We start from the raw sequence: 22608 nt of genomic DNA, 5'->3' as shown, positions 1-22608 counted from the left end.
AATTATGTCCCATCATGGTGTCAGAGTAGTTGGTTACCTGCTATACGTCCATCCAGTCCTGTGTCAAGATCCTGGTGACCGGGCAGTGACCAATTGTACAACCAGAGTAACTGGAACCTAGTGAGATACTCACATACCTGTTAGATCTGAATTAAAGTATCCTGGGTTGGATTCAGGTTCTGTATGAAGTGAATCCAGAGTCTTGAGGTATTACCATGTTTCTTGTGGAGTTGGCTTGGAAATATTTGTTAAAACAGGCTAGATTAGTATGTATTTATTTTGGAACCAGGGATTGAATCCTGGGATGCTTAATCACTGAGCCACATCCCTGGCTCTTTTTATATTTTATTTAGAGACATTGTCTTGCTAAGTCCTTGAGGCTGGCTTTGAACCTATGATTCTCCTACCTGAGCTTCTCAAGTCTCTGGGATTATAGACATGCACCACTGCACCCATCTAGAATGGTCTTTAAATGGAGGCAAATGCTTAGTCCTAGTTCCGGGAGGATCATTAGAAACTATCAGGCAGACTGCAAGAGAGAACCAGTGGTGGGGGTAGGCAGTTGAAAATATCGCATAATTGGGAGTTTATTCCACTAAAAGGCTCTTTTGAAGGTATTCTTTTTAAGGAGTTAGCCAATTTTAAGATTTTGGTAGTTTCCAATTCAACTTAACTAGACAAATTTAAGTACAACAAGATATTTGGGACAGCGCAGACTCCATGCTGCATGAGAAAGTTGTAACCTAATGCAATGCAGTTATCTAGGACTGCATGAGCAAAAAGAACCTAAAAGGCATTTGCTGGGTGCCATGGCACAAGCCTATAATCCCAAAGGCTTGGGAAACTGAGGCAGGTGGATCACAAGTTCAAAGCCAACCTCAACAATTTACACTGTAAGCAACTTGGCAAGACCTTGCCTCAAAATAAAAATACAAAGGGCTGGAATTGGTTAGGTGCTCCTAGGTTCAATCCCCTGGTACAAAAAAATAAAAATAAAAAATAAAAAAGGAATCTAAAGACCTTTGCTGGGTTCTCATGGTCTGAGTGGTTTGGATGGATGATTCTCTTCACAGTGCAGGAAAGGTTACTGATCAGGTATAAATGCCAGGCTATGCCAATTCCTAGCTCGGATCCTAACATTCTTCGAAGTCTAAGCCAGCCCTAGAATTGACCTCTCCTGGTAACTCACATCTTTGGGAATGCCTACAGCTGTCATTCTCCTAATCTGAGAAGTTGTCTGTATGACAATTTATAATAGAATGGTCCCTCCTTTGACAAGGATGGGGCCTCTTATGGGGTGACACCTGAGTCATTAATCAGAGAATGAAAATGGGGGAGGTCAGTCACCCCACTAAGCATCATCCTCCTCATCTTCCAGGAGTTTATGCATTCACATGCCCAAGGGAACTTATTATAACCATAAACAAAGATGTAACCAGAAGTATTGCATCTTGGTCTAGACATTTTCCAGAAGTTAAGAGCCTCATTTCTGGATAAAAGTTTGGTGAGATTGTAGAACCAAAGATCAGGATGAGAGATATCCCAGTGGTGTGACAAAGTTAGATGGAAAACTTTGAAAGAATTGAAGAAATTCCAGAGAGAAAGAAGTGAGTTGTACACAGGGAATGTGGTGTAATGGGTCTCTCCTGTTAAAACAAGTCTCTGGTAAGAATTTAGTGCGCAAAGGTGCTGACAGGTAGGAAAATGTTGAGCAGACAGATGTTAGTGCTCTGGTTGTCGCTCAGTCTTTCAGTTTTTTGATTGTAGGCCATGGGGTCATTGCATATAAAGCATTCAGGAAGGATAAGGAAAACAACACAATGGGATATGAGGGGATACAGATGAACTCATTAGACAACCTCCTGAGGTACATAGAAGGGGAAAACTGAGAAAATTCAGTTATACATATAACATTTGGGTCATTATCCCTGAGAAAGAATCAACAGGCAAGACATGACAGATTCAGCAATTGGTAAGATTTCCATGGAAGGCAGTATTGAGATATTTGAATGACAATGATGTCCTTCCATGAGTAGGGACTGGTGAAGGTAGGACCAAAGAACCCTTAAAATAAAAAAATAAAAAATCACAAAAAGCAGGATCATGTTACTGGCCCAGTAGTGGTCCTTGGGTTCTCTGTCCACCTCTGCTACCATCTGCTTCTAGTCCCGGTATCTGGTTCTGGTCAATTCGATTTTTTGTATCAGTGATAGGGTGAGGAGTTGACTTGGCAGGGAAATCAAGAACTTTTTAAAATGAGAAGTGTTAATCCCGAAGTCTGTACCCTTTAATTAAGATATATATAGGATAGTTAAGAGTCCCCACTAAGGTCCCTCACAGTGGGAATGAGGGGAATTTTTGAGTTGGTGTCTCTCAAGAGCTTAATTGTAAAAGTGATCTTCACCTCTCAGTAGTTCAATGTTGAGGGATGTTTAACACAGTTAGTATTATGTTGTAAGATGTTAATGAACTCCTTGAAGTAATGCAGGCGGCTCTCTGTTTTAGTCAGCTTTCAGTCACTGTAACAAATAATTGAGATGAAATAAATTTAAAAATAAGGAAGGTTAATTTTGACTCCTGATTTTAGAGGTTTGAATTCATGGTCACTTGGCTCTATTGCTTTTGGACCTGGGACAAGGCAGAACACCATGGCAAGAACACATGGTGGAACAAAAGTAGCCTAGCAACAGGGGAAAGCTTCAACCCAATGTGAAAACATGGAAACAATGACCAACATATTTTGTGTTGTAAGGCAGGGAGTTGAATAAAATCTAATTGCCAGATATTAAAGGACGATTCAGCAAGGGAGAATGACCCATAGAAGCATGAAGTCACTTCCTGGGGTTATATTACAGACATATTTTTTAAAGTTGATACATCTGTGTAGTAATCATGGGTGAGGGCCTCCAATGATAATGTTTTCCCCATTGTCTCGTCCAGTGAGTACAATGAAGACTCGGCTCTCAAATGAAGTTTAAAGATCTTTATTTTTATGGGAGAGCTTCTGAGCCGAGTGCCTGGTTCTTCCTCCTCCTCCACCGCCGCCGTCTTTTCTTCTTCTTCTCTTGTCGCACAGCTCTCTCTCTCTCTCCTTCTTCTCTTGTCGTGCAGCTTTCTCTCTCCTTCTTTTCTCTCATGCAGCTGCCACTTCTCTCTTCTTCCTCTCTCCTCGCGCTGCGGCCGCCTCTCCTCTTTTCTCATCCCACAGCTGCTGCTTGCCTTCCTTGCCTTGCTTGCTCTCCCCGCTGCGCAAAGTACGCAGCTTTATGGGATATAACAGCCAATCACCTTAATGGGTCAGGCGTTTGGCTCGTGGAGGCTCAATGATGGGTAATGAGGAATGTACTAATCACGAGCTAAGCACGGACACGGAGGAGATCAGTCAGCCAATAGAAAGCACTTGCAGCTGGGCTTCTCGGCACCATAGGGCGAGGCCAGCCACCACTGCGGCAGCAGCCTCCAACACCCATTGGATCATCTTGCTAGCCTTTCACTAACTGAAGTCAGGAGTAAAGGATAACACCCCCATCTGCCCCGCAAGAAAGGAACAAAATTCCCTCTTGCAGGGTTGAGAGAATGGGACACCAATTTGGGCCCACCCAAGGATATTGCCTTTTATCAAGTGAACATCCCTGCTTTTCCTATTTCCCCCTTTTGTCCATGAGACAGGTGGCTTGAGCCCTTTACAGACTGTGGTGTAAATCTGGATTCAGGGAGGTGATAGAAATGGGAAATGTTTTAGACACCATGACATGTAAGGCCTCTTGTAAGGCAGCCGCTTTGGCAGCAACTTTGCTTTCTTCCATCTGCATAGAGGAGTGACTTTGGACTTTAATCATAACCAGAGTCCTTGGAGCTTCTACTTCCTTTGCTTTCATCCTTCTGTAAAGAGAAATGACCCTGAACTTTAATGATAGTTATAGTCCTTGAAGCCTGAATAGTATACAAGAAACAAGGGCATGGTTTTTTATTGTCTATTTGTTGTCCTGTGGCTGTGCACCTGTGGTTTTAGTTTTGTTATCACTAGCACATGTTTCTTTCTTAATGTATTGAGCTACTCTTTTAATTTGGAATTATTCTCTTTGAAAGAGACAACAAGAAATTCTTGGACTCCTTTCGAAGTTTCAAAATACCAATTAAAGAATGCCTCTCACGCCTCTGAGAGCTTTTGTATATTCTTTGTTGTAATTGTGAACATGGACAAGATTTGGAATTCCAAAAGAGCCTGTTCTTGTTCATCTTGAGTTGGGTCTAGGAACGTAGCCAATTACAGCTTTCCCTACCATAATTTTTACTCATAAAGTCAGTCAGACTCCCAGGAGGTGACTGATCAACAGAAGTCTTAGAACATGGGTTACCTATTTTGCACTCACCTAATGGAGAAGTCCCTTCCTGTGCAATGTAAGACAATTCTGAAAGTCCCCACTGTATCTTTGTGGACTGAGCCTGATACCTTGAGTAAGTGGCTCTCCTCCTAACTTGAAATAAAGTCTCTAAAATTTCTACCTGGAGGGAGGTCTGGAGAAGACTCACCCAATGTGCCCCAGCACTGCTGGAGAGACAATGGAGCTCAGGGGGCTCTGGCAGGCTTTGAAAACTTGGTGTAGGACAGTGCCAGGAAGAACCTGGAAGTTTCTTCAGATTCCACTTCCGACACCAAGGAATGTCCACAAAACGTCACCAGAAAAGAATTCAAGGAAAAAGGGGTGAATGGCAGGGGAGGTTTATTTCAAAATAAGAAAACAATTCAAAAACTGGGAGAAGCAGCCTTCCATACAAATCCAAAGTATACTCCAAAAGAACAAAGAGAGGTGCTGCCTTATATAGAGGAAACGCCCACCCAGGTTCCCACTCAGTCCCCTTTGTAAATGAAGAATGCCAGAGAAGCATTCTTGCAGATGACAGCTCATTGGTCTGGTCCCAGTGGCAAAATGAGACTTTCCAGGAGCTTTTTACCTTGGCAGTTGAAACAGAAACATGCCCAGACAAGAATCACAAAGTTTAGTTTGATGTTCTTCCAGGAACATAGAGTACATGTGCGACCCCCCCAATGGGCAAACGGCTACGAGGCTCCATTGCAAATTAAAACCCAGTTAGCCACTTGGAAACCTTCTTGGAGACTCAGGTTTTATCAAAGTTCACACCAACATCATGAAGCCACATGAAACCAAAAGGAAAAAATCACTATTTAAAAATCAACAAAGGCTCAAGACCTGCCTAGTTTAAAAACATTTAGCAAAAGTGTTGTGCCCAGCGGCTCGAGACCCCACAAAGACCACCAGAGACCACAATCAATGCAAGCAACAAAGAGTTATTGATTAGCAAGCTCGAGCCTGGTCCTCCATGCACTCGGTAGCCAGTGATGCTAAGAGGCCCTGAGCCTTTGTTCAGCAGGCTTTTATAATGAAAGGCAAAAAGTTTTACAGTGTTCTTTTTAATTGGTTAACATTTGAACAGCTAAACATTAGTCCTCCTCTGGTTGGGTCCTGCCAATCTATTTGATTCTCATTGGGTCCCACCAGAACTGAACGGTCCTAGTCCTTCTCTGATTTTTGTCATATTATCCTTGATTATCCCACAGTGATCTATATAAAAACATTTTTCTCCTAGGGCTGCACATAGACCTCCTTGCTTACAGTTTTAAAGGCAGGTAAATTTGGTAACCAATGAGCTTTGGAGACCCTTAACATTGTATTCTCCCAGGGGCAGTCTCCCACTTCCAGAGGCAGATGGGTTTCATGGCCTTCATTTCCTCGATTTGACCTGATCCCCTATTTCTATACTAACTACCTGTTCTTAATTCTGGCTTTATTTTTCCCTCTAATCTTAGGAACTCCATGCTGCTGGGGAAAGGGGTCGATGACCGCTCTGGCTTCTTCGAGCTGGAAGTGGGTGGTGTGGGGCAAGCAGCTTGGAGTTCCTTTTTTTTTTTTTTTTTTTTTAAAATCGGGTCAATCGAGGAGTCCAAGGTAGAAGTCTGGCTGTGGAAGAGCAGGTTGTAAAATCATCTGGAGGTGGGTGCTTCTATGAGAGAAGAACAAAAAGACATGAGTACTGAAAGGAGATTAGTACAAAGTAAATGTTGCAGCATCTGAAACCTGCCACTGAGTATCATGAAAATGACAGAAGTCAATCTTTCACCAGGTGGTGGAAGAACTGAGAAATTGTTCCCATAACTAGGCGTAGCAAAGGCTGGAGAGGACAAGGCCTTTATTTGGGGACTTTAACATTGTCTAAGTTATCAGGAATGTAAACACAACATTTAACTCTTAATGTCATAGATGTTCCCAGAAAATATAGTTAAGCTACTTAATGTCATCTGATTTTTGTAAAATATCCCTTTATTGATATAACCTGTGTTTAGTAGAGATCTCTATACTTCTGTTACTTAGGGCTAGGTAATCATACTAGCAAACATAGATTAAGTCTACCTGTGTAGCTTAGGAAGGTCTTAAACCGACTAAAAACTTCTGACTCTGGCAGTTTCTCTTGATAGTTATCAGGCACATTTGCTGAAGAATCTTTTTTTTTCATTTGTAGCTTCCAGTTTTTATTCTAGTGGGCTAATACAAGTGTACATCTTAAGTTACATTTAACTATTATTTCTTTTAAATGCCCAAGAATGGCTGTATTTTAGTTTTAACTGTTTTGTTGGGTGTCTAAGATCAAGCTGGTCAAATTGACCTGGTTCCTGTCTTGTTAAAGAGTCAGCTGAGTTCCCACAGGGATCACTCGTAGAGAACTTAAGAGCAGCTTCTTAGCTCCACCAGTGCCTTTGGTTAGGCAGGGTCTTCTCGACGACGTGGCCTTCTTTGAAAGCATCAGGGATGTCTTCCTTTTTCCATGACTTTCCTCTGCAGCAGATGCACTGAGTGATTTTTCATCCTCTAGTCTTGACAATCTCCTTGATCAGGAGGTTGTGTGACCCAGAGTTGCAGCACTCCTTAGAGAAGTCCCCTTATTCCCTGGGTTCAGGCTGACGTTGAAGGCAAGATACTGTTTCATTTTTTTTTCTTGGCCTCTGTATTTAATTTCAATTTCTAAATTTGATCTTAATCATCCAGCAAGCCAGTCTCACCAGTCATAAAGTAAGAGTACTGGGCTTTAACTTTAATGTCCATAACTTTACAGTTATTTACCCTTTTATCTAACTGGAGTCTGTATTAGTACTGGAAGTTACACTATCTGTTCTACAGGTGATGGCTTATTATCCCAAGTTACCTAGGTTGTATGTTCTGGAAGCAGCTACTTCTGCAAAACAGTAACAAGCAAGAGTTTTACAAAATGAAATTAGCAAGAGTAAAAACATATTCAGCTTGTATAATAGCTATCTTGAATTTGGACTGAGAACCATATTATATCCCCTATTTGAGATCATAGTAATTTTACAACAAAAACCAATCTTTTGACTATAACTTTAAATAAGCTGAAGTCTGACTTATTTTGGAGTCACTCTAACATGCAGCAGGGTGTGGCAGAGCCTTATCTTAGGTAAGGCAGGGCTCTTCACAAATCTTAAGTAAAATGTTCTAATCCTGAAGCTAATTTTTTCCCCTTTCACCATGACCAGCAGGACCAAATTTTCAAGTTCAGTGAGGGGCAAAGGAGTATTAGAAAATAAAGGTTTATAAACACAGATTTTGAAGATTAAGCTGAGATCAGATGGAGCTCTGTCATCTGATGGAGATGCAGATCCAAAGAGTTATGTTAGCAATCTTTATACATGTCTTATTATTAGGGTAAAGACTATGTAAGTATTATTCTTTGTTTTCAGGAGAGTTACAGAGACTAGAACATCTACGTAACTTTTTCCACACTGCAAAGTGCAATCTTAGGAACTCTGTGTAGCTCTCAAAGAAGTCCACTGTCCAAAGTTACTGTAAGGTGGGCAGGAACTAGAGAAGGGAGCTGATGAAACACTGATTATCTAGCAAAAAGTTCTTTTTTTTCCTACTGCCCAAGAGCTGTGTGCCTGAGATCAATGTAAGAGCTGATAGGACTCCTGTACAGAGCTTCCCCAGAAAGGATACTGCCACAGCAGTTAGGCATTTTGTGCCCCTACACAGGAACACTTCCAGGCACCAGGCATGCTACAGTCATGTGGTCAGAGACCCCAATCTTAGTCATTGTTGTCCCATTTTTGCTATTGCGCATTATACTCTTTATTAAATGTCATTTTAAGAAGTTTACATATATTGATTCCTGAGTCTATATGAACATTAGTTAACACAGTCTAACATTATATTCAAAACAGGAATCAATCAAAGAAAGGCTGAGAGAGCTTTTAAGTTTTCTTTTGTGTAGCGAAATGCTTTCACCTTCTACTATATGAACCTTTAAACAAATCAGGCTGTCACTACCTCTTAGAAATACATTTATATTTAAATTTTTATCTCAGTGAAATAAGTAACCAATTTTATTTATATCTTATTGATAATAGGTCCCATAATAGAATATTAAATGATAAAAATAAATCCCCAATAAAATGTACTCCTTAAGTTTAAGATTACCATTAAAGACAAGTTTATTCTGGAGAATAGCAGCGCTTGATAAATTTCTTGCTTTAAAAACTTGTATACCTGGAAAATATGAACACATTTAATATGCAACTAGTGACTATTTCACAATTACCTTGATACTTTTTTTTTTACCAAATTTAGTTTTTAAAGAAAAATGTAGACTCTGTAACATAGTACAACACTCTTAACAGTTGTTTAACCATAATTGTATACACCCCAATTTTTAAGACTAATTGTTCTAAAGAATAAAACTTAATAGACACAAAGTTAAGAGTAAATTAGTGTTTCAAATCCTTGTTATTTTACCATGTCATTTTACCATATAGATTAGACTTCGGTTTATATCAGAACATTAGTATTTTACCTTAGGAAAAACCTTAAATAGCTTTAACTGATTGTCTCACATACTTGTAACCAACTTAGTTTCATGCAAACTTGTTGACATTTGTTCTTTACTTACACACAGACTTTCTTAGCACTTACTTAGACCTTCATGTATTTTATCACATAAACACTTTCTTACCCAGAAACATTTTCTTTTCCCTTTTACTAAATATATTTTCATACCCAGAACCTTTTATTTTCTCTTTCCTTTCTGTCGATACCTTTTTATTCACATTCTGAAACAACTCTCATGAAATTTCTGAATTTAGATAAATTACTCCATTTTAACAAGATAAAAACCTTGTTGTTTATAGTACTCTAACTGAAACACAGTGAGAGGGGAGATGGTAACTCTAAATCCAAACCTAAGAGCTCCTTGGAGCTTTGCAGACCTGGAGGGGGATCAGGGGGAAGTAGTAAGGAAGCAGATGGAATGCTCACCCTCCGGGTTGGGGTTTTACCTGTTAGGACATAACTCTTAATAACCTTGTTTTCAGTAATGACACAAAGCAATTTTAAACACTTTTTAATTTACCAACCTATGAAAACACCAATAATGTTTACGTATGATACCCCATGAAATTTAAGGACTTAAGAGTACTTAATGTTATTTAACAATTAGCATTTTAACTTTGCAAATTAATCAGATGTCTTTACAAACACATTTGAGTAGTCCTATACATGTTAAATTTAATTCACTTATTCTGCAAAAACCAAGATATCAGACAAGTGTCCTGAACAGTATTTGCTGTCTCTTTCCTATTGAAGAAAAGTCCTAGAAACAATTGATATTAGACATTGTTTAACATAAACATTTCATTAGTTTGACCACTTAGAGACTTGCGAATTATTTCTGAAGACATTTCACTTTTATTAGTTTACCCAATTTAAATTGAACCCTTTTAAATCATGTGAATAAAAGTATTTGGATCCATTTTTAAATTTTAATTTTAGGAGTGCTCAGTTTTGATACAGACAAAACATGACATCAGACACAAAAACAAATAACACAAAATCAAAGGCCTTGTAACTTTATAAGTGAATCTCCATTGCAATGTAACAGATGTTTAAAAATTCCAGTTGAATAAAAAATAGAGCTGATCCAAAAAATCATGAGCTCAAAAAATATAGAATTAAAAAAATAAAAGCCCTGGAAAAATGATACGGCCGTTAATTACTTCAGTAAAGCACCATAAAATTTACTTTTGCTGGAGTTCAGGTAAGACTCTTTTTACCTTTTCTTCCTTGGGTTTGAGACCGGTCTCCTACTGAGCTTTTAGGCTTCTTTTATTTACATTTCAATGTAAACCTTGACTGAGACCTGGAAGGATCTAACAGGTTTTAACAGAAACCTTGTGCCTAGGGCATTTTAGCCATCTCATTAGGACTGGTTGGATGTCAAAGAAAATTATGAGACCTTATTTTCCATTACTTTTGAGAATAAAGCTACTTTGCTAAGTTCCTCACTGAGATATGCTATTGGTTATTGAGCTGCCTATGGCTGCTTATCCAGGATTTATTTTCCCGTTTGTGACAAACAGGTTAAATCTTGCTTCATAGGTAAGCTGAGGACAAGAGCTTGAAGTCAGTCCCCTTCTTGATATTCCTGGGGCAGAATATTGTCCTATAGTGGCTATTTTCTGTAGTATTGAATCTGTTGATGACATAATTAAGCTTTATTGTTTGATCTTTTAATTTCTATTAACTAAGAAGTTTAGGAGTTCTGCAATGGCCTTTTGATATTCCTCCTGGGTGGTGGCACATAAAAGATGTACTTTACTTACTGGAGAACAATCACAGATGTTTAAAAATAACTCTAGAGTTGGATAAAAATAGAACTGATCAAAAAAAATCATTAACCTAGGTATGTAGGATCAAAATTCTGAGCTCAGAAATACAGCATTAAAGAAAAACAAAACAAAACAAGAATCCTAGAAAATGAGTTAGTTCTGTGTAGCAGCCCAGGAGTTTAAGACACACCTCTTTTTTTTTTCCTTCTCTTAGGTTACTCCCCCCTCTCCCACTGAAACTGCTACAGTTCACATTCCAATGCAGGCTTCAGCAAGGCCAGGTAGGGCGGAGGGAGGGATTGCCCAGGACTTTTTAACCCCTTTTTTCCTGGTTGAGAAATCAGGTTAGCCCAAGCCAGCGGAGACCTCTGACATGCAAGCAGCTTCTGGGACCAGGGCTGGGCAGCCAGAGACCTCTCCAGGCAGCCTTGTCCCCCTCCAGCTGCAGGCTTCTTCCATGGGGCAATCCAAGTTGGCGGACTAGAGGGTGACTGCATCTCCAGTCACTCCAGAACCCAGGATTCAGGAAGGGAAGGCATTGAGAGACTCGGACTAAAATAGAACCACGGGGTGAGTCTCCCCCACCTAGTGAAGCTCAGCTGGGGGGCAGGCCCGGATTCGAGCAGCTTATTAGAGTAGGACAGGGCAGATAGAGTCTCCCCCAGGCAACTCTGTGCACTCTGGCAGTGAGCTACTCCCACAGGGACAGAATCTCCAGCCTCTCGGAGTAGGCCCCCCAGTGAGAGCCTTTCTGCACAGAAGCAGTGCGTCCAGCTCTGGCCCGCCCCAGCCAGCTCCACCCGCCCCGCTGCCAGCTCTGGCCCACCCGCAGGTTGCTTCAGTGACCAGCACAGGGCGCCAGGGACTTCCCCAAGCAGCCCAGCCCCCTCCAGCGGGAAGCACCTCTCTAGGCTAGCTTCTTGGGGCAAACCGCCCAGTGAGAGCCTGTCTTCACAGAGCCAGCCACAAGTCCCCAAGCCAGTGGAGACCTCCGACCTGCAACCAGCCTCTGGGACCAGGGCTGGGCAGCAAGAGACCTCTCCAGGTCTCTCTCCCTGGAACCAGTAGCGGGCTAGGGGCAGTGTTCTTCGGAAGCACTACATTATCAAGTTAATCCAAGACTTCTGGCTACTGAAGGCTGGTAGGTGATACACTGGAAATCTACAGGGACACTATAAGCCAATAGAGGAAATCTACAATATCACAGAGTTCCACTGACATCTGACCAATATGAGAAAACAAGGGAAGAAAATGTCCGAAACAAACCTAGATACTATATCAATAAAACCCAATGACAGCACAGCAGAAGAAATGTCCGAAAGGGAGTTGAGAATGTACATAATTAAAACAATCAGGGAAGCAAACGAGGAGATGAAAGAACAAATGCAGGCATTAAATGAACGCACCAATCAACAGTTGAAAGAGCAAATAAGGGAAGCAAAAGAACATTTCAATAAAGAGTTAGAGATACTGAAAAAAAAACCAAACAGAAATCCTTGAAATGAAGGAAACAATAAACCAAGTTAAAAACTCCATAGAAAGCATAACCAATAGACTAGATCACCTGGAAGACAGAACCTCAGATATTGAAGACAAAATATTTAATCTTGAAAACAAGGTTGACCAAACAGAAAAGATGGTAAGAAATCATGAATAGAATCTACAAGAATTATGGGATATAATGAAGAGGCCAAATTTAAGAATTATTGGGATTAGAGGAAGGCTTAGAGAAACAAACCAAAGGAATGAACAATTTATTCAATGAAATAATATCAGAAAATTTTCCAAATCTGAAGAAAGAAATGGAAAACCAAGTACAAGAGGCTTATATGACTCCAAATATGCAAAATTACAACAGACCTACACCAAGGCATATTATTATGAAAATACCTAACATATAAAATAAAGACAGAATTTTAAAGGCCGCGAGAGAAAAGAATCAGATTACATTCAGGGGGAAACCAATAAGAATATCAGCAGATTTTTCAATCCAGACGCTAAAAGCTAGAAGGGCCTGGAACAACATTTACCAAGCCCTGAAAGAAAATGGATGCCAACCAAGAATTTTATACCCAGCAAAACTTACTTTCAGATTTGACGATGAGATAAGATCCTTCCATGATAAACAAAAGCTAAAGGAATTTACAAAAAGAAAGCCAGCATTACAGAACATTCTCAGCAAAATATTCCATGAGGAAGAGATGAAAAACACGATGTAAATCAGCAAAGGGAGGAACTAGCCTAAAGGAATAGCCAAATAAAGGAGAAACCAAATCATGTCAAAAAACAAAAATGAGTCCAATGACTAGGAATACAAATCATATCACAATAATAACCGTGAATGTTAATGGCCTGAACTCATCAATCAAAAGACATAGACTGGCAGATTGGATTAAAAAGAAAAATCCAACAATATGCTGCCTGCAAGAGACCCATCTCATAGAAAGAGATACCCATAGACTAAAGGTGAAAGGATCGGAAAAAACATATCATGCACACGGACACAGCAAAAAAGCTGGAGTATCCATCCTCATTTCAGATCATGAGGACTTCAAGCGAAAGTTAGTCAGAAGGGATAAAGAAGGACATTACATACTGCTTAAGGGAAGCATAAATCAGCAAGACATAACAATCATAAATATCTATGCCCTGAACATTGGCTCATCCATGTACGTCAAACGAATCCTTCTCAATTCCAGAAATCATATAGACCACAACACAATAACAGTAGGTGATTTTAACACACCTCTCTCACCGTTGGATAGATCGTCCAACCAAAAATTGAATAAAGAAACCATAGATCTCAATAACACGATCAACAATTTAGACTTAACCAACTTATATAGAATATACCATCCAACAAAGAATGAATACACTTTCTTCTCAGCAGCACATGAATCCTTCTCTAAAATAGACCATGTTTTATGCCACAAAGCTACTGTTAGCAAATACAAGAAGATAGAGATACTACCTTGTACTCTATCAGATCATAATGGACTGAAATTAGAAATAAATGACAGAATAAAAAACAGAAACTTCTCCAATTCTAGGAGATTAAATAATACACTATTATGGGAGAAGTCACTGATCATGGTGACAGAAAGAACCTAAGGGGAGCCCTCTGCATTCTGGCTATTGAGAGTTGGGGGTGCATTTTTTCAAAATGGAGATGACTGAAGATCAAGGGAAGTAACGCTTGAATGGATCTTTAACAAAGCGCCGAAAAGGAGGCCACTCGGCACAGTGCTGGGACTTGGAGCAACCACTGGGGCTCCGACGGCTGCCCAGGGGAGGAGCAGCGAGGAGAGCTGTGTGGACTCAGGACACCAGGGCCTGCCCTGAGGAGGAGGAGGAGGAACGTGGCCGCGTGGATTCGGAGTGACTGCACCAGAGCTACAGGCGGTTGCCAGAGGAGAAGCTGCGTGGCGAGCTGTTTGGACTCAGAACGACTGCATCTGAACACCGGGGCTGGCCCTGAGGATGAGGAGGAGGAGGAGGAGGAAGAGGAGTGCGGCCGCTTGGATTCAGAGTGACTACACCAGAGCTACAGGCGGTTGCCAGAGGAGGGGCTGCGTGGCGAGCTGTTTGGACTCAGACCACTTCTGAACCCCGGGGCCTGCCCGGAGGAGTAGGAGGAGGAGGAGGAGGAGCACGATGGGTCGTTTGGACTCGCAGTGACTGCATTAGCTCTCCAGGCGGCTGTTCAGAGGAGAAGGCGAGTGGTGAGTTGTTTGGACTTAAAGTGACAGCGCCTGAACACAGGGGGGCTGCCTGGAGGAGAAGCGTGGTGGGTCGCTTGGTCTTGAGTGGCCGCACCAGAGCTCCGGGCGGTTGCTCAGAGGACCCGTGCTGCGGGTCACGTGGATTCAGAGCCACTCAGAGCGACCGCTCCTGAACACGTGGGGGGTTATCTGGAGAAGGAGGAGGAAAGGGGAGGGTCACTTCGACTCGGAGTGATTGATTGCCCAGGGCTACGGGTGGTTGGTGGGGGGTGGAGGCACACAGTGAGTTTCTTGGACTCCTAGTGACCGCACCGGAGTACTGGGCGGCTGTCTGGAGGAAGAGGCGTGTGGCGGGTCTCTGGGTCTCAGAGCGAATGTACGGGGCCCCAGGTGGCTGCTCAGAGAAGAGGCCGCATAGCCAGGAGATTAGGTGCAGAGCAGGGTCCCAGGATCTAGGAGGCTTCTGGGTGGAAGAGCCGCACAGAGACAGGCTTAGGGTGGAGGGAAGGTTCCAGGCCTGCGGGCAGATTCTCTGAGGAGGGGCAGACTAAGGAGATTCATCTGTGAAGGGTGAGGCTCCCAGGCCCAGGAGGTAGGGCCAGGCCCCTGGGAACTTTGCAGAGGAAGGCAGCCCAGCCCAGGCGGTAGCTGTAAATTGAGGGGAACCTCTAGGAGGGTACTGACCAGCGAGACCTCCCCACCGGTGAATCTTCCCTGCCAGGTGAGGTTTCCCCAGAAGGACGGTAAAACTAGAGACTCAGGCCCAAACAGGCCTTGCCTCAGCCCGCAGCCTAGGTCCCCTTTGGATGACCATTGGTCAACAAGTGGAGGCACCTCTGCCCACTAGCAGGGATTATACCCCACCTGAAGGCCACCACTCCTAGAGAGGCAGCTTCCTTGTGGAGCACTACATTATCAACTTCCTCCAAGACTTCAGCCTACTGAAGGCTAAGGGGGGATATATATAGAAATCTTCAGGGACATTGTAAGTCAATAGAGGAAATCTGCAATATCTCAGCGGTCCACTGATACCTGAACAATATGAGAAAACAAGGAAAGAAAATGCTGCAAACAAATCTAGATGTTACATCAATAAAACCCAATGACAGCATGGCAGAAGAAATGACAGAAAAGGAGTTCAGAATGTACATAATTAAAATGATCAGAGAAGCAAACGATGAGATGAAAGAGCAAATGCAAGCATTGAATGATCGCACCAATCGTCAGTTAAAAGAGCAAATACAGGAAGCAAAAGATCATTTCAATAAAGAGTTAGAGATATTGAAAAAAAACCAAACAGAAATCCTTGACATGAAGGAAACAATAAACCAAATTAAGAACTCCATAGAAAGCATATCCAATAGGATAGAACACCTGGAAGACAGAACCTCAGACATTGAAGACAAAATATTTAACCTTGAAAACAAAGTTGAACAAACAGAGAAGATGGTAAGAAATCATGAACAGAATCTACAAGAACTATGGGATATCATGAAAAGGCCAAATTTAAGAATTATTGGGATTGAGGAAGGTCTAGAGAAACAAGCCAAAGGAATGAACAATTTATTCAATGAAATAATATCAGAAAATTTCCCAAATCTGAAGAATAAATGGAAAATCAAGTTCAAGAGGCTTATAGGACTCCAAATACACAAAATTACAACAGACCCACACCAAGGCACATTATAATGAAAATGCCTAACATACAAAATAAAGACAGAATTTTAAAGGCTGTGAGAGAAAATAACCAAATTACATTCAGGGGGAAACCAATAGGGATATCAGCAGACTTTTCAATCCAGACCCTAAAAGCTAGAAGGGCCTGGAACAACATTTTTCAAGCCCTGAAAGAAAATGGATGCCAACCAAGAATCTTATACCCAGCAAAAATTACCCTCAAATTTGACGATGAAATAAAATCCTTCCATGATAAACAAAAGCTAAGAGAATTTACAAAAAGAAAGCCAGCATTACAGAACATTCTCAGCAAAATATTCCATGAGGAAGAGATGAAAAACAAAGGAGCAAATCAGCAAAGGGAAGAATTATCCTAAAGGAATTGTCAAATAAAGGAGGAAACAAGTTGTGTCAAACAAATAAATAAATAAAATTTAAAAAATGAACCAAATGACCGGGAAACCAAATCATATCTCTATAATAACCCTGAATGTTAATGGCCTGAATTCATCAATCAGAAGACATAGAATGGAAGATTGGATTAAAAAGAAAGATCCAATAATATGTTGCCTGCAAGAGACTCACCTCATAGAAAAGATACCCATAGACTAAAGGTGAAAGGATGGGGAAAAACATACCATGCGCATGGACTCAGCAAAAAAGCTGGAGTATCCATGCTCATTTCCGATAATGTGGACTTCAAGCCAAAGTTAGTCAGAAGGGATAAAGAAGGTCATTTCATACTGCTTAAGGGAAGCATAAATCAGCAAGATATAACAATCATAAACATCTATGCCCCAAACAGTGGCTCATCCACATATGTCAAACAAATCCTTCTCAATTTCAGAAACCAAATAGACCATAACACAATAATACTAGGTGATTTTAACACGCCTCTCTCACCACTGGACAGATCTTCCAGACAAAAATTGAACAAAGAAACCATAGATCTCAATAACACAATCAATAATTTAGACTTAACGGACATTTATAGAATATACCATCCAACCAAGAGCGAATACACTTTCTTCTCAGCAGCACATGGATCCTTCTCTAAAATAGACCATATATTATGCCACAAAGCTAATGTTAGCAAATACAAGAAGATAGAGACACTAGCATGTATTCTATCAGATCATAATGGATTGAAGTTAGAAATAAATGAAAGAGTAAAACACAGCAACTATTCCAACATCTGGAGATTAAACAATATGCTATTATATGATGAATGGATAACAGAAGATATTAGGAAGGAAATTAAAAAATTCTTAGAGGTAAATGAGAACAAAGAAACATCATATCAAAATCTCTGGGACACTATGAAAGCAGTACTTAGAGGGAAATTTATTTCATGGAGCGCATTTAATAAGAGAAGTAAAACTCAACAAATAAACGACCTAACACTACAGCTCAAAGCCCTAGAAAAAGAAGAACAGACCAGCATCAAAAGTAGTAGAAGACAGGAAATAGTTAAACTCAGAGCTGAAATCAATGAAATTGAAACAAAGGAACAATCAGAAAAATTGACAAAATAAATAGTTGGTTCTTCGAAAAAATAAACAAAATTGATAAACCTTTAGCCACACTAACAAAGAGAAGACGAGAGAAAACCCAAATCACTAAAATTCGGAATGAACAAGGAAATATCACAACAGACAGGATTGAAATACAAAACATAATTAGAAGCTATTTTGAAAATCTATACTCCAACAAAATAGAAAATTTCGAAGACATCAACAGGTTTCTAGAGATATATGAATTGCCTAAACTGAACGAGGAGGACATAAACAATTTAAATAGACCAATTTCAAGTACTGAAATAGAAGAAGTCATCAAAAGCCTACCCAACAAAGAAAAGCCCGGGACCAGATGGGTTCTCAGCCGAGTTCTACAAAACCTTTAAAGAAGAGCTCATTCCAATACTTCTCAAAGTATTCCATAAAATAGAAGAGGAGGGAACCCTCCCAAACTCATTCTATGAAGCCAATATCACACTGATACCTAAACCAGACAGAGACTCATCAAGGAAAGAAAATTTCAGACCAATATCCTTAATGAACATCGACGCAAAAATTGTCAACAAAATCTTAGCAAATCGCATACAAAAACATATTAAAAAGATAGTGCACCATGATCAAGTGGGTTTCATCCCAGGTATGCAACGTTGGTTCAACATCAGGAAATCAATAAACGTAATTCACCATACTAATAGACTTAAAGTCAAGAATCACATGATTATTTCAATAGATGCAGAAAAAGCATTTGATAAAATACAGCACCCCTTCATGCTCAAAACACTAGAAAAAATAGGGATAGTGGGAACATTCCTTAACATTGTAAAGGCCATTTATGCTAAGCCCATGGCTAATATCATTCTAAATGGTGAAAAACTGAAAGCATTCCCCCTAAAAACTGGAACAAGGCAGGGATGCCCTCTTTCACCACTTCTATTCAACATCGTTCTTGAGACTCTGGCCAGAGCAATTAGACAAACCAAAGAAATTAAAGGGATACGAAATGGAAAAGAAGAACTCAAACTATCCTTGTTCGCTGATGACATGATTATATATTTAGAGGAACCTGGAAATTCCACCAGAAAACTCTTAGAACTCATAAGTGAATTCAGTAAAGTAGCAGGTTACAAGATCAATGCCCATAAATCCAACGCATTTTTATACATAAGTGATGAATCTTCAGAAAGAGAAATTAGGAAAACTACCCCATGCACAATAGCCTCGAAAAAAATAAAATACTTGGGATTCAATCTCACAAAAGAGGTGAAAGACCTCTACAATGAGAACTACAGAACACTAAAGAAAGAAATTAAAGAACACCTTAGAAGATGGAAAGATCTTCCATGTTCTTGGATAGGCAGAATTAATATTGTCAAAATGGCCATACTACCTAAAGTAGTATACAAATTCAATGCAATTCCAATTAAAATCCCAATGACGAACCTTACAGAAATAGAGCAAGCAATTATGAAATTCATCTGGAAGAATAAGAATCCCTGAATAGCTAAAGCAATCCTTAGCAGGAAGAGTGAAACAGGGGGTATTGCAATACCAGATCTTCAACTCTACTACAAAGCAATAGTTACAAAAATGGCATGGTATTGGTACCAAAATAGAAAGGTAGATTAATGGTACAGAATAGAGGACATAGACAGAAACCCAAATAAATACAATTTTCTCATACTAGACAAAGGTGCCAAAAATATGCAATGGAGAAAAGATAGCCTCTTCAACAAATGGTGCTGGGAGAATTGGAAATCTATATGCAACAGAATGAAACTAAACCCATATCTCTCACCATGCACGAAACTAAACTCAAAATGGATTAAGGACCTCGGAATCAGACCAGAGACCCTGCAGATTATAGAAGAAAAAGTAGGTCCAAATCTTCACCTTGTTGGTCTAGGATCAGACTTCCTTAACAGGACTCCCATAGCACAAGAATTAAAAGCTAGAGTCAACCACTGGGATAGATTCAAACTAAAAAGCTTTCTCTCAGCAAAGGAAATTATCAGCAATGCGAAGAAAAAGCCTACAGAGTGGGAGAATATCTTTGCCAATCATACTTCAGGTAGAGCGCTAATCTCCAGAATCTATAAAGAACTCAAAAAACTCTACTCCAAGAATTCAAATAATCCAGTGGACAAATGGGCTAAGGAAATGAATAGACACTTCACAGAAGAAGATCTACAAGCAATCAACAAACATATGGAAAAATGTTCAACATCTCTAGTAATAAGAGAAATGCAAATCAAAACCATCCTAAGATTCCATCTCACCCCAATTAGAATGGCGATTATCAAGAATACGAGCAACAACAGGTGTTGGCGAGGATGTGGCGAGAAAGGTACACTCATACATTGCTGGTGGGACTGCAAATTAGTGCAGCCACTCTGGAAAGCAGTGTGGAGATTCCTTAGAAAACTCGGAATGGACCCTCCATTTGACCCAGCTATCCCACTCCTTGGCCTATACCCAAAGGACTTAAAATCAACATACTACAGAGATACAGCCACATCAATGTTCATAGCTGCTCAATTCACAATAGCCAGACTGTGGAACCAACCTAGATGCCCTTCAATTGATGAATGGATAAAGAAACTGTGGTATATATATGCAATGGAATATTACTCAGCCATAAAGAATGATAAAATTATTGCATTTGCAGGCAAATGGATGAAATTGGAGAATATCATGCTAAGTGAGATAAGCCAATCTCAAAAAGCCAAAGGACGAATGATATCGCTAATAAGTGGAGGATGACACATAATGGGGTGGGAGGGAAGGGTTAGTGTTAGGGTTAGAGTTAGGGTTAGGGAGTTGGGCAAGTATGGAGGAAGGAAGTACTGTATAGAGGGTAAAGAGGGGTGGGAGGGGTGAGGGGAAGGGAAACAATAACAGAATGAATCAAACAACATTACTCTATGTAAATTTATGATTACACAAATGGTATGCCTTTACGCCATGTACAAACAGAGAAACAACATGTATCCCATTTGTTTACAATAAAAAAAAAATAATACACTATTATATGATGAATGGATAACAGAAGATATCAGGAGGGAAATTAAAAAATTCTTAGAAATAAATGAGAACAAGGACACATCATATAAAAATCTCTGGGACACTATGAAAGCAGTTCTTAGAGGAAGATTTATTTCATGGGGCGCATTCAACAAAAGAAGTAGAAATCAACAAATAAACGACTTAACATTACAGCTCAAAGCCCTAGAAAAAGAAGAGCAGACCAACACCAAAAGTAGTAGAAGACAGGAAATAGTTAAAATCAGAGCTGAAATCAACGAAATTGAAACAAAAGAAACAATCAGAAAAATTAACAAAATAAATAGTTGGTTCTTTGAAAAAATAAACAAAATTGATAAACCCTTAGCCACGCTAACAAAGAGAAAGAGGGAGAAAACTCAAAGTACTAAAATTCGGAATGAACAAGGAAATATCACAACAGACACAAGTGAAATACAAAACATAATTAGAAGCTATTTTGAAAATCTATACTCCAACAAAACAGAAAATCTCGAAGACGTCAACAAGTTTCTAGAGACATATGAATTACCTAAACTGAACGAGGATGACATACACAACTTAAATAAATCAATTTCAAGCAATGAAATAAAAGAGGTCATCAAAAGCCTACGAACAAAGAAAAGTCCGGGACCAGATGGGTTCTCAGCCGAGTTCTACAAAACCTTTAAAGAAGAGCTCATTCCAATACTTCTCAAACTATTCCATAAAATAGAAGAGGAGGGAACCCTCCCAAACTCATTCTATGAAGCCAATATCACCCTGATACCTAAACCAGACAGAGATACATCCAGGAAAGAAAATTTCAGACCAAATTCTTAATGAACATCGACGCAAAAATTGTCAACAAAATTTTAGCAAATCGCATACAAAAATATATTAAAAAGATAGTGCACCATGATCAAGTGGGTTTTATCCCAGGGTAACTATGCGAACAAAGGGAACCTGGGCATTTCCATACTAATTGTCCCACGTCTTAATCCTACAGTTTGGATTCCTATGTCTGACCAGCAAGGGAAGGGGAGCATCCAGGAGGGAGTGGATGTGCAGGAGTGTTGTGTAGCCCATTTTACCTCCAAGAATGAAGAGACAGAATGCTGCACCTCAAACAGATGTGGGGTGCATGGAGAGAGAAGCTTACTTATCTCACTCGGCATAGATCTTGGTGAAGATTGGCTACTCCGTGGAGCAGAGTGCAGCAAACCTACCCTCCTTTAGGTGGTTCACACCGAAGATCTCTCCTCTGGCACAGACCTCTGAGAAGTGACTCAGGAGGAAAGTCTTAGGAGTCACCTGAGCCTGTTCCCTGTATAATTCCAAAAGGATGAAATGAATTTGACCATTGATTAGTATTTCTCCTGTCTATCAGGAGATTCATAGACCCGTTTTCCTCCAGATTGGAGATGAGAAATTTAAGAATGAGAAACGGTGAGAATAGTACTGAACTAACACAATGAAGAATTTAATAGGAGGCAAGAGTAAAGACCATATGATACAATACACAAACAGACAGACATATAGCACGCTAGATCAAAGTTAGCTAGTTGGTATTTTGTCGACAAAAACAAAGACCCAGATGCGACAGAGTCACCCAGATGCAGCACAAAGGCTTCCCAGATGCAGCACAAAGGCTGCCCAGATGGGTCAAGGGGACGTCTCCTGAGACCTTGCTGGGGTCCTATAGCACGACCTCCAGGACTTTGCCAGCCCAGAACCAGAACCTGCAGGCAATCCAGACAGAAATACGGCAATGCCTTACTCACCGGCCAATGATGTTACTTATGACTCTATGATCAGGTGCCTGGGTGGGCTTGGGGTATCCCGGACGAGCCACTATATGTTGTGCCCAGCAGCTCGAGACCCCACAAAGACCACCAGAGACCACGATCAATGTAAGCAACAAAGAGTCATTGATTAGCAAGCTCGAGCCTGGTCCTCCACGCACTCGGTAAACAGTGAT

General features: G+C 40.4%; 1 protein-coding gene across 2 annotated transcripts in view; it reads right to left on the bottom strand.

Annotated features, from left to right (window-relative positions):
* The window catches only part of LOC306641041 (uncharacterized protein), a 250247-nt gene that overhangs the window by 98898 nt on the left and 128741 nt on the right, over window positions 1-22608 (bottom strand). The window lies entirely within an intron of this gene.

This window comes from Sciurus vulgaris (genome assembly GCF_902686455.1).
Source record: "Sciurus vulgaris genome assembly, chromosome: 12".
Lineage (NCBI taxonomy): Eukaryota > Metazoa > Chordata > Mammalia > Rodentia > Sciuridae > Sciurus > Sciurus vulgaris.
This window is presented reverse-complemented; position numbering and strand designations above follow the sequence as displayed.